Source organism: Pseudophryne corroboree, chromosome 4 (genome assembly GCF_028390025.1).
Source record: "Pseudophryne corroboree isolate aPseCor3 chromosome 4, aPseCor3.hap2, whole genome shotgun sequence".
Classification (NCBI taxonomy): domain Eukaryota; kingdom Metazoa; phylum Chordata; class Amphibia; order Anura; family Myobatrachidae; genus Pseudophryne; species Pseudophryne corroboree.
Genome location: NC_086447.1, coordinates 281,224,600 through 281,237,353, shown reverse-complemented (window position 1 = coordinate 281,237,353; position 12,754 = coordinate 281,224,600).

Sequence of the window (12,754 nt, the reverse complement as noted above, 5' to 3'; positions counted from 1 at the left end):
GGTGGTCTCCACTTTACACACACCTCCAGGCCTGGTAACAATAAAGGAGGAGGAGTTGGACTATTACTTTCCCAATCTTTTGCATACACTGTTGTACCACAGGTTCCATCCCTCACATTTACCTAATTTGAAGTACATTCCATCAGGGTTTACTCTCCTTTCTCTCTGTGTGTTGCAGCTATCGCCCACCTGGGCATCACAAACAATTTCTACTAATCTCAAACTACTCTCTCTAACCTCTCTCGGCCTCCCATAATGGACTGACTCCTCTACTCATCGGGAGGGCCACTGCCTTGATCTAGTATTCACCAGACTATGCTCTGTTTCTGAACTCACTAACACTCCTTTCACCCTCTCAGATCACAACCTTATCATCTGCATGCTCTCCTCCGTTAATTCAAACTCTGTGTGTCAGGATTCTGTAACTTTGTCTGTCCCCGGAGGGGGCACTAGTGGGTCAGTGTAGGAGTGATAGAGGAAACGGGGAGACTGACGAAAAGTTCAGCGCATGTGCGCTTCATATTTATTATCACACAGGGATAACGGATGACAGGAACAATTAATAATAACTTAATCCGATAAATTAATATTTCAAAAGTCACTGGTAACAAATGAGCAATGAAGATGAACTTGTAACTTGATATAAATGATAAGGCAATAATGAAATCAGATGCAGCAAATGAAACTCCGATATATAACAAATAGCAATCAAAGCACACAGTCTCTGTAGAAGCACACGTCTTTAAGCCAAGCAAGGCCCTAGCAGGAGACAGTTCTAACACAGCAAGTTGTGAAGTGCTGAATGCAATGCACAATGCTAGATGCTGGTAATCCGGTGCACAGGCTGAGTAATGGAAGAACACCTGAAGAAAACCAGGACCAAAACCAGGAAAGCTCCGGGTCCTGACGGAGTGTCACCATCTGCCCTAAGAGCATGTGCGGGTCAGCTCGCCCCCATATTCACCAAGATCTTCAATAAATCGCTGGAGCTACAGAAAGTCCCTTCCTGCCTCAAAAGGTCTACTATAGTCCCGGTCCCCAAGAAACCCACTATCACGAACCTGAACGACTACAGGCCGATAGCACTGACGTCTGTGGTCATGAAAACGTTCGAGCGTCTGGTTTTGAATCACCTGAAAACTATGACTGGCCCCCAACTGGACCCCCTGCAGTTCGCCTATCGCTCGAATCGATGTGTCGAGGATGCAGTCAACCTGGGTCTGCACTACATTCTACAGCACCTAGACATTCCCGGTACCTACGCGAGGGTCCTGTTTGTCGATTTCAGCTCGGCCTTCAATACAATCGTCCCCAGCATCCTCCACCCCAAATTACTTCGCCTAGGGGTCCCAGAAGCTACCTGTTCCTGGATAATAGACTTCCTGACAGATAGGACACAGGTGGTGAAAGTGGGGGAATTCACCTCTCAAGCGCGGTCCATCAGTACAGGGGCCCCTCAGGGCTGTGTCCTCTCACCCCTGCTCTTCTCCCTGTACACAAATGACTGTACCTCAGAGGCGCAATCAGTAAGGATCATCAAATTCGCCGATGACACCACCGTCATCGGCCTCATCAAGGATGGGGACGAATCGGCCTATAGACGGGAAGTAGACCGGCTGGCCCAGTGGTGCATCCACAACAACCTTGACCTCAACCCCCTCAAAACTGTCGAGATGATAGTGGACTTCAGGAAGAAGTCATCTAGTGCACCTCCGCTAACGATTGCTGACAGTGTGGTATCGCTAGTGGACTCCTTCAAGTTTCTAGGGACCACAATCTCCAGGGACCTTAAATGGGGGTCCAACACTGACGCCACTGTTGGGAAAGCGCAGCAGAGGTTGTTCTTCCTCAGGCAACTAAGGAAGTTCAACATCACACAGAAGCTCCTGCTCCTCTTCTACTCCGCGATTGTGGAGTCGGTACTGTGCTCCTCGATACTCGTATGGTACAGCTCCGCCAGCGCGAGGGACATATGCAGGCTCCAAAAGGTGGTCAGAACCGCAGAGAAGATCATCGGGGCCGACCTTCCCTCAGTCCAGGACCTGTACTTGTCCAGAGCTAAAAAGCGGGCAATGAAGATAGTAAAAGACCAGCTACACCCAGGCCACAGCATGTTTAACTTGCTTCCTTCAGGCAGGCGTTACAGGGCTGTCCCCGCCAGATCCACCAGAAGCCTCAAAAGTTTCTTTCCCCAAGCTGTCCGCCTGCTGAACTCCTGAACATTGACTGACTAGACGTACATGTAACTCACTTGTGTCCCTACGGTATACCTATCTGTGTAACTTTACTTGCCCCCCCCCCCCCCACACACACACACACACACACACACACACACACACACCTGCTTACCTGTTACCTACTTGGCTGTTGTATAGCAAACCGAAGACAAATTCCTAGTATACGTAAGTATACCTGGCCAATAAAGCTGATTCTGATTCTGATTCTGATTCTGAAAGTCTCTTACTGTAAGTTGTTGTGGCCAACTGTGGCTGGAGTTCATAGTAAACTGAAGACTGAAGAATGACAACAAGGAAACCATTGGAAACAGGAACACAGGAACTTGCACACTGAATGTGACTCGCAGGAGAGCTGGAGTGGTTGCTGGTACTTGTAGTTCCACAGGAACACTGGAACAGGGAAACAACTTGGAGATGCCAGAAATAGGAGATTGCTGGAAACAAAGAATTGAAGACTGGAACCTGGAACTGGAAACTGGAACTGGAACGGAACTGGAACTGCTGGGACCTGTAGTTCCACAGGTCCAATACACAGGGGTATCTCTGCAGACAGAGGACTGCAAACAGGAGACGCCTGTTCACAGAATGTGACGTGTTGTCCAAGGCGATGAGACTGAGCCAGGAACTGGAGTTTATACCCCTTGGTCTGTGATGATTGGATGTTGCATCTGTGAGAACACCCCCTGCTGGATTGGGTGTTCAGATCAGCTGTGAGTTAGCTGAAGCACTGTGTACTCCAGGCTGCAGTAGACTGAAAACTGGAACTGGAACTGAACTGACCTGCTGGAACCTGTAGTTCCACAGTAGTGATGCGATGGAGAATGCAGATTCCTGACAGTACCCCCCCCCCTTTATGGGTGGGCACCGAACACCCACGCTGGAACTTGGAAGGCTGAATGTGAAGTCTCAGAAGACAATGTAGGACACTTGAGAGTAGAGGACTGGAATAAGCATTCATAAGCAGGAGTAGAATCAACTTGAAATACTCTAGGGTGGAGAGAGGACGTCATCTCCAGGATTGACTGACGGGAATTCTCAGCTGAGGTTGACTGAACACTAGAAGCTTTATCTTGGGGTGAGATGCTTAGAGCCTCCATCTGGGTTGAGGCAACTGCAATATCTGCAAGAACTGTGGACTCTGGACATAGCAACAGGAGTTGCTTACTTGAAACACTGGAGAGAACCACACCGGGTTCGGAGGAACTGGAATCGGTAGGAACCGACGGCAACTTTGGACAAACGGATGGAACCGGGATTTGTCCAGGACTACTTAAATTGACTTGAACTGAAGGAGGCTGATCTGGACAGACAGATGGGACCGGATTGGGTCCAGAAAAGCTTGAACCGACTGGAACCGGAGGAGTCTTCGGACTGACGGATAGGACCGGATTTGATCCAAAGATGCTGGAATCGGCTGGAACCGAAGGAGGTAGCCCATCATTGGAGCCAATCAGGCTGGCTGGAACCAGTGGAGTCTTACTGGAATCGGCTGGAACCGAAGGAGGCTTACTGGAATCGGCTGGAACCGAAGGAGGCTTACTGGAATCGGCTGGAACCGAAGGAGGCTTACTTGAATCGGCTGGAACCGAAGGAGGCTTACTGGAATCGTCTGGAACCGAAGGAGGCTTACTGGAATCGGCTGGAACCGAAGGAGGCTGATCTGGACTGACGGATGGAACCGGATTGGGTCCGGAAGAGCTTGAACCGGCTGGAACCAGGAGTCTTACTGGAATCGGCTGGAACCGAAGGAGGCTTACTGGAATCGTCTGGAACCGAAGGAGGCTTACTGGAATCGGCTGGAACCGAAGGAGGCTTACTGGAATCGTCTGGAACCGAAGGAGGCTTACTGGAATCGGCTGGAACCGAAGGAGGTAGCCCATCATTGGAAACAGAGCTACTTGGGCTGGCTGGAACCAGTGGGGTCTTTGGACCGACAGCTGGAACCAAGTTAGGTCCATTGATACTTGACTCTTGATCATTGAGTCGTGACACCAAACTTTGGAGTGACCCTGACCCCACACTCTGACCACCGTCCGGGTCCATGGGCCTTGGACAAACTGTCAGGATTCTGTAACTTTGTCTGTCCCCGGAGGGGGCACTAGTGGGTCAGTGTAGGAGTGATAGAGGAAACGGGGAGACTGACGAAAAGTTCAGCGCATGTGCGCTTCATATTTATTATCACACAGGGATAACGGATGACAGGAACAATTAATAATAACTTAATCCGATAAATGAATATTTCAAAAGTCACTTGTAACAAATGAGCAATGAAGATGAACTTGTAACTTGATATAAATGATAAGGCAATAATGAAATCAGATGCAGCAAATGAAACTCCGATATATAACAAATAGCAATCAAAGCACACAGTCTCTGTAGAAGCACACGTCTTTAAGCCAAGCAAGACCCTAGCAGGAGACAGTTCTAACACAGCAAGTTGTTAAGTGCTGAATGCAATGCACAATGCTAGATGCTGGTAATCAGGTGCACAGGCTGAGTAATGGAAGAACACCTGAAGAAAGTCTCTTACTGCAAGTTGTTGTGGCGAACTGTGGCTGGAGTTCATAGCAAACTGAAGACTGAAGAATGACAACAAGGAAACCATTGGAAACAGGAACACAGGAACTTGCACACTGAATGTGACTCGCAGGAGAGCTGGAGTGGTTGCTGGTACTTGTAGTTCCACAGGAACACTGGAACAGGGAAACAACTCGGAGATGCCAGAAATAGGAGATTGCTGGAAACAAAGAATTGAAGACTGGAACCTGGAACTGGAAACTGGAACTGGAACGGAACTGGAACTGCTGGGACCTGTAGTTCCACAGGTCCAATACACAGGGGTATCTCTGCAGACAGAGGACTGCAAACAGGAGACGCCTGTTCACAGAATGTGACGTGTTGTCCAAGGCGATGAGACTGAGCCAGGAACTGGAGTTTATACCCCTTGGTCTGTGATGATTGGATGTTGCATCTGTGAGAACACCCCCTGCTGGATTGGGTGTTCAGATCAGCTGTGAGTTAGCTGAAGCACTGTGTACTCCAGGCTGCAGTAGACTGAAAACTGGAACTGAACTGACCTGCTGGAACCTGTAGTTCCACAGTAGTGATGCGATGGAGAATGCAGATTCCTGACACTGTGTTGCTGAAGTCCCCCAATCCTCCTCAAACCCGCAGAAATATTAACACAATTAATCTTCAAGAACTTTCCACCTCACTCCAAAAACTGCTTTCACCTATTTCTGCATTCACCTCTCCTGAGATGGCTGTAGCACACATGAACAAGACTCTAGAACTAGCCCTTGCTGAAGTGGCTCCAGCTACCCATCACACTCCATGTAGGCCTAGATGTCAACCATGGCACTCTAAATTAACAAGACAACTACAAAAACTCACACGTAAACTTGAACGTCAGTGGCGTAAATCTCGTATTTCAAGTGACTTCCTCACATATAAGACTGTCTACCACTCTTATAGAAATGCCCTGGACACTTGCAAACAAACATATTTCCAAACTCTTATCTCTGCTCAAGCCTCTAGCCCTAAACAACTCTTTAATACATTTAAATCACTTCTGAATCCTCCCTCACCTACCCCACCAGCCACTATCAAGGCACAGGATCTTGTTTCCTACTTCAAGGAGAAGATTGATAAGATCTGAGATGAAATGGTATGCTCTTCGGCAGCCAGTGACCTGCTCAGTTCTTTACCTGAACCCTCTGGCACTCTCTCTTCATTTGATCCCACAAATGAAGATGAAGTATCATCACTCTTCTCATCCTGCTTCTCTACTACCTCTCCTCTTGATCCTTTACCCTCACAAATAAGTAAAGCTCTGTCTCTGGTGCTCATCCCCACCTTAACTAACATCTGTAATCTCTCTCTCTCTCTCTCTCTCTCTCTCTCTCTCTCTACTGGTATTTTTCCTTCACTCTTCAAGCATGCAGTGATTACTCCCATTTTGAAAAAATAAAATTCTGACCCTAACTCTCTCTCAAACTACCCCCCTATCTCTCAGCTCCCTTGTCTCTCTAAGCTACTTGAGAGACTTGCCTACACTCGACTCACACAATTTCTTAACTCACACAATTTATTGGACCCACTTCAGTCAGGCTTCCATTCCCAACACTCCACAGAGACAGCATTGACTAACGTGGTTAATGATTTGGTCACTACGAACTCTAAAGACCATTACTCACTACTTATTCTTCTAGATCTATCTGCTGCCTTTGACACTCTTGACCACTCTCTTATCATACAAACACTGCAATCCCTAGGTCTTAAAGACACAGCCCTTTCTTGGTTCCTATGCTACTTAACTAATCGCTCTTTCAGTGTTCGCTTTTCTGAATCTACCTCCTCTTCACTATCTCTTTCAGTTGGAGTACCGCAAGGCTCAGTCTTGGGTCCTCTGCTTTTCTCTATCTATACCTCATCTCTTGGTAAACTAATCAGCTCTTTTGGATTTCAATATCATCTGTACACAGATGATACTCAAATCTACCTATCCTCCCCTGATTTGTCCCTATCTGTACTGGGCCGTGTCACTGAATGCCTATCTGCCATTTCATCTTGGATGACATCTCGCCACCTCAAACTTAATATTTCAAAGACAGAGTTAATTATATTTCCATCCGCCAATAGTAGGTACCAACCTGATATCTCTATCACTGTTGAAAACTTGACAATCTACCCTACCCCACAAGCTTGCTGCCTAGGTGTCATCCTTGACTCTGATCTGTCCTTTGTTCCCCACATTCAATCTGTTTTAAAATCATGTTACATGCATCTACAAAACATATCCAAAATACGACCATACCTTACACAAGACACTGCTTAAACTCTAATCCATGCTCTCATTATCTCCCTCATTGATTATTGCAATAGTTTCCTAACTGGTCTTCCCAAAACAAGACTCTCACCACTACAATCCATTCTGAATGCAGCTGCGAGGCTAATCTTCCTCACTAGATGTTCATCGTCTGCAGATCCAATCTGTCAGTCCCTCCACTGGTTACCTGTATTCTACTGTATTCAATATAAAATACTTTTACTCACACACAGGGCCATTAACCAAACTACACCAACGTACATCACTTCGCTTATCTCAAAATATCTCCCAACCCGACCTCTTCGCTCTTCACAAGATCTGCGTCTCTCATCCACACTCTTTACTCGCTCCCACTCAAGATTGCAGGACTTTCATCAGGCTGTACCCACTCTGTGGAATGCCCTACCACATACAATAAGACTCTCCTCTAGTCTCCAAACCTTCAAGCGTTTCCTGAAAACTCACCTCTTCAGGCAAGCATATCAAATTCCAGAACCGCCCACATAACTTTCACAAACCATATCATACAGCCCACCAAGAACCTTTGCAATATGGTGGATAACTATGCAATAGATAGCACCTATCCTTGTGTATACATGCCTATTTCACTATAGATTGTAAGCTTGCGAGCAGGGCCTTCCTACCTCTATGACTGTTTGTTATTACCCAGTTTTTTTATATCATTGTTTTGTTATATCATTGTTATTTCCAATTGTAAAGCGCAACGGAATTTGCTGCGCTTTATAAGAAACTGTTAATAAATAAATAAATAATATGGCTCAAGCGATTTTTATAATTAATAAACATTTATTATATTTTAACTGTATATATTCCTTTTTTATCATTTTTCCTAGACCATTACCATAGAAGGTCATTGCGCTGGAATACACACTTTACACATAGTTACCTCATACGGGGACCAGGGGATTCCCTCCATTCCACAAGCAGCATACCCCATACGGTTTTATTACTTGTTCCTCCATTTAGCGCAGCCATTATTCTACTTTTTTTTGTTAAATTGCTCTACTGTCTTAGCTTCTACCACCTCTGATGGGAGGCTATTTAACCTATCCACCACCCTTTCTGCAAAGAAATGTTTCCTCAAGTTTCCTTTGAACCTACCACCTTCCAGTTTCAGCATGTGTCCTCGTGTTCTAATACTTCTTTTCCTTGGAAGAATGTCTCCCTTCTGTACCTTTTTAAAACCCTTTATATATTTGAAAGTTTCTATCATGTCTCCCCTTTCTCTTCTCTTCTCCAAACTATACATATTAAGATATTTTAGTCTTTTCTGGTATGTTTTTGTGGTGTAGACCATGGACCATTTTAGTTTCCCTTCTTTGTACAGTCTTTAATGTATTTATATATCTCTGATTATGGCCACCAGAACTGAACACAGTATTCTAGATGAGGCCGTACCAATGACCTATACAGTGGCATTACTATGTCTTTCTCTCTGCTACTGATTCCTCTCCCTATGCAACCAAGCATCTGACTAGACTTCCTAATTGCTTGGTTACTTCTTTTACTTGCCTTAAAATCAACTGAAACAGTAACTCCTAGATCCCTTTCCTCCTCCGTAGTTTCCAGTATATTGTTATATACACAATATTTAGCCTTTGGATTTTTGAAACTAAAGTGCATGATTTTGCATTTTTTTGCCCTTAAATTGTATTTGCCACATTCTTGACAATTCCTCTAGTCTACATAGATCCTCAATCATTTATTTCACCCCTCCTGGTGTGTCTACCCTATTGCATAATTTTCTTTCATCTGCAAAATGGCATATTTCCCTTCTATACCATTTGCAATATCCCTGACAAATAATAAAAGGCACTGACTCATGTACTGATCTTTGTTTTCTATCCTGAAACCAAGATTCTATCCATTCAACCATCTTAGAATTCAAACCTACACTTTCTGAGTTTATTTAGCAGTCTGCGATGCGGGACCATGTCAGAAACCTTACCAGCTACATCAATGGCCCCTTTTTCATCTATAATTTTGGTCAACCAGTCAAAAAAGGCAATAAGATTTGTTTGGCATGATCTCCCCTCAGTAAATCCATGGTGTTTGGAATCATGTATATTGCTGGATCTCAGCTATTCCGAAATTCTTACTTTTAATAGTGGTTCCATTAATTTCCCTACAACTAATGCCGTGCCATTAGCATAAGACGCAGATGTCATTGCAGCAAAAGACACAGCCACTTCTTTATGCACATCAGAATCAGACCCCATTGTGTAATATTCTAAAATATTATTGTTTAAACTATACATACATTCATAGTTACATTTAAGTATTGTTATATCAAAATATTCTAAACAAAAAAGACAAAACCTAAGAGTTTTTAGTAAAACCAGGTTGTTTAATTTGTGAAAAAATACATTTTAGAGGTGACATTATTAATTTACATAAATATATTCAAGGTGAAGCCAAAGATTTGTCTTACGGGTTATTCATACCAAGGGCTGTGCAGAGAAGGGATAAACAGCCGTGAACAGAAGAAAGACAGTTTTACTATTAGCAAAGCGAAGGGGTTTACTGTTAAGGTGGTTTAGCTGTATATTTCTTTACCTTCACCTACAGAATTGAAAATTGAATTGCATGCCTTTCTTGCAAGAAATGGTATTTGCAGCTTATCAATAAAGGACATTAGGGGCTGATTGATCCAGGGAAATTATAGGATTGCCAGTTATGAAACAGGAGTCATTTTCCACCTGTGAACCTAAACTGGCACTTTCACACTAGGTTTTATTTTCAGCTTCTGGATTCAGATTTAAGGTGTTTTTAGGATATGTTTAGAATATCTGTGCATGATGAACAGATGCATGCAGCCAATCTGGCACATGAGTGGGTCGCCTAAATACCAATTTCATAGTGCACCTGGGCTTTTGAATTGTAAAGTTGGTATCTGCATGTGTGGGCAGATGTAAACTCTTTTTCCAGTAAGTATACACAATTATGCAATCTGTATTTTATATACAGATAGTTTTTATTTAAAATTGATATGAAATGAAATAACATTAGAAGTGGTTGTAACATACAATCTGGTTATGTAGACACATGCATAAAATATTAACCCCTTCAACGTTGAGCCTATTTTGGAACTTTTTAGGTTGGTCAAATTCCAACTTCAATTTAGGATTTGTCTTCTCATACAGCAAATACAATCTACCAAAAATTGCCAAAAAAAGTGCATTTTTGTAACCACCACCAATGAATACTTTGTGGTTTTTGCTTTACGGTACCACTAATCCATCTTTCCAAGACAACAAAATTCTGTGCACATTGACTTTCATAATAAAATCTGCACTTGAAAATTATAATGCACATTTCTTCTAACCAGACTTCTGATGTACACATCAAACTGGCATATTATGATCAGTGTTTTCTTATTAATATATATATATATATATATATATGTTGCAAACGGTCCGGCACTCCAATAACATGTGCAGTGGTCCCTGGTGCCCTCACTTTCCAAATGGCAGATAGGATCAAAACAATGTGCGGCACTCAGGATTGCAGAAGTAAATAATCACCACCAACTGTCCATCAACGTTTCAATTTTACTTGAAAATTGTCATCAGGATATCCTGATGACAATTTTCAAGTAAAATTGAAACGTTGATGGACAGTTGGTGGTGATTATTTACTTCTGCAATCCTGAGTGACGCACATTGTTTTGATCCTATATATATATATATATATATATATATATATATATACAGTGGGGGGATAAGGGTACCGGCGACCAATGTTGTGTGAATGTAGAAGATGTCTGGTGTGACGAAACGCGTTGGGCTCCCTGCAGTGACCCCCTTGCCTATTTTAAAAGCTAAGTCCTTACCTTTATAATTTTTTTACCTAATTTTTTACCTGAGTTATTTTAATTCCTTTCTCTGGAAATTTTATGTATTTTACTTATATGTGCTATTAAACTGTTTGTTCAAATTTTATATTTTTTGGCTTATAAATCTTAGAATTCAGTACATTCACACAACATTGGTCGCCGGTACCCTTATCCCCCCCACTGCATATTTCTCTGGCAGCACTGTACTAGCGTTGCAATCTTAAGGGGTGGCAGACACCTATAACAAGGCTTGTTGTGATTTTAGTATCTTTTAGCTATTTTTTATTCCAGTCGTTTATTACTGAGATCATACCCCACAAGTGGCGCTGTATCATCCTTTGCAAAACATATATATATATATATATATATATATATATATATATATATGAAGATATTGCTGACATAAAATAACAAATGGATGAAAAATAATATCTTGTGTGACAAGAACACTTGAATTGTGTTTGAAAGCAGGTACAGTATGTTTGCCCAAAGTTTCTAAGTTATGTGTTTTAAAACCCCAGGAATATTGTGTTTGCTGAGAGATTTTTGGCTTTTGGTAAAAGCTGTATAAGTGGTCCTGGGGTATGGATGTGAGGAGAGAGGGTGGGCTCCATCCATTAGGCCCAGTTCAGGTCTTAGGGCCTGCAGTAATTTCAGCTGCAGAGGCTGTCAACATGTTCACTAGATCTCTCACACTGCCTGGGGATAAAGAAGACCACAGAGTCTCTGTGAGAGAAACCTGCTACCGAAAACAAGTGAGCTATGCTTGGTAAAACATCTTATGTTTTGAAGTGAGTTGAAAATGTCTTGTTTTTACTTTAGTGCCAGACAGCAAGGTATTTACTTTATTTTCTTGTTTTATTTTGTTTTGCTGCTTAATAAAACTGGTTAAGGCCATTTGCACCAGAAACATTGGGCTTGTGTTATCTCTTGGCTGCTGTGCACTGCCATTTAACCCAGGAAATGGTACATGTTATCCTAACCTTGTTACACTTTGTATCCTAAATATCTATACAGGTTGAGTATGCCATATCCAAATATTCCGAAATATGGAAAATACCGAAATCCGAAATTTTTTGAGTGAGATAGTGAAAACTTTGTTTTCTGATGGATAAATGTACACAAACTTTGTTTAATACACAAAGTTATTAAAAATATTGTATTAAATGACCATCAGGCTGTGTGTATAAGGTGTATATGAAACATAAATGCATTCTCTGTTCAGACTTGGGTCCCATTGCCATGATATCTCATTATGGTTTGCAATTATTCCAAAATACGGAAAAATCCGATATCCAAAATACTTCTGGTCCCAAGCATTTTGGATAAGGGACACTCAACCTGTATTTTACTTATGGTAGAAATCCACTTTTATGTTTTATAAGTGTGTTCACTTTTACATTTCTAAGTCACTACACCTCAGGGACATGTGGTGAGGTAAATGGCCGAGGAGGCACTGGTTAGTACCAGAGCCAGATTTATACACAATTTATGAGCTCGCGGGTGCTACACCTAGAGGGTGTGTCTTCTCACATTTATTTATTAGATCATTTACTGGGCATACAACTGTGGCTGCTGCACATATGAAGAGCGAAAGGTGTCCTTTCCAGAAAATGGGGGAAATGTTATTTCGGAACTTTGCTTTCATTATATTTGTACAATCACATTGTCACATTGTTTATCTTTATTATTCTGCTACCACAGACAGTTGAGTGCTAGTTCAACTTTTTATTATTATACAAGAAAATCTGAAAATTGGATTATCGTCAGGTGTGAATTAGAGACTTGTACAAAGAATTAAGTTTATGACAATGATAAAGTATAATTAGATAT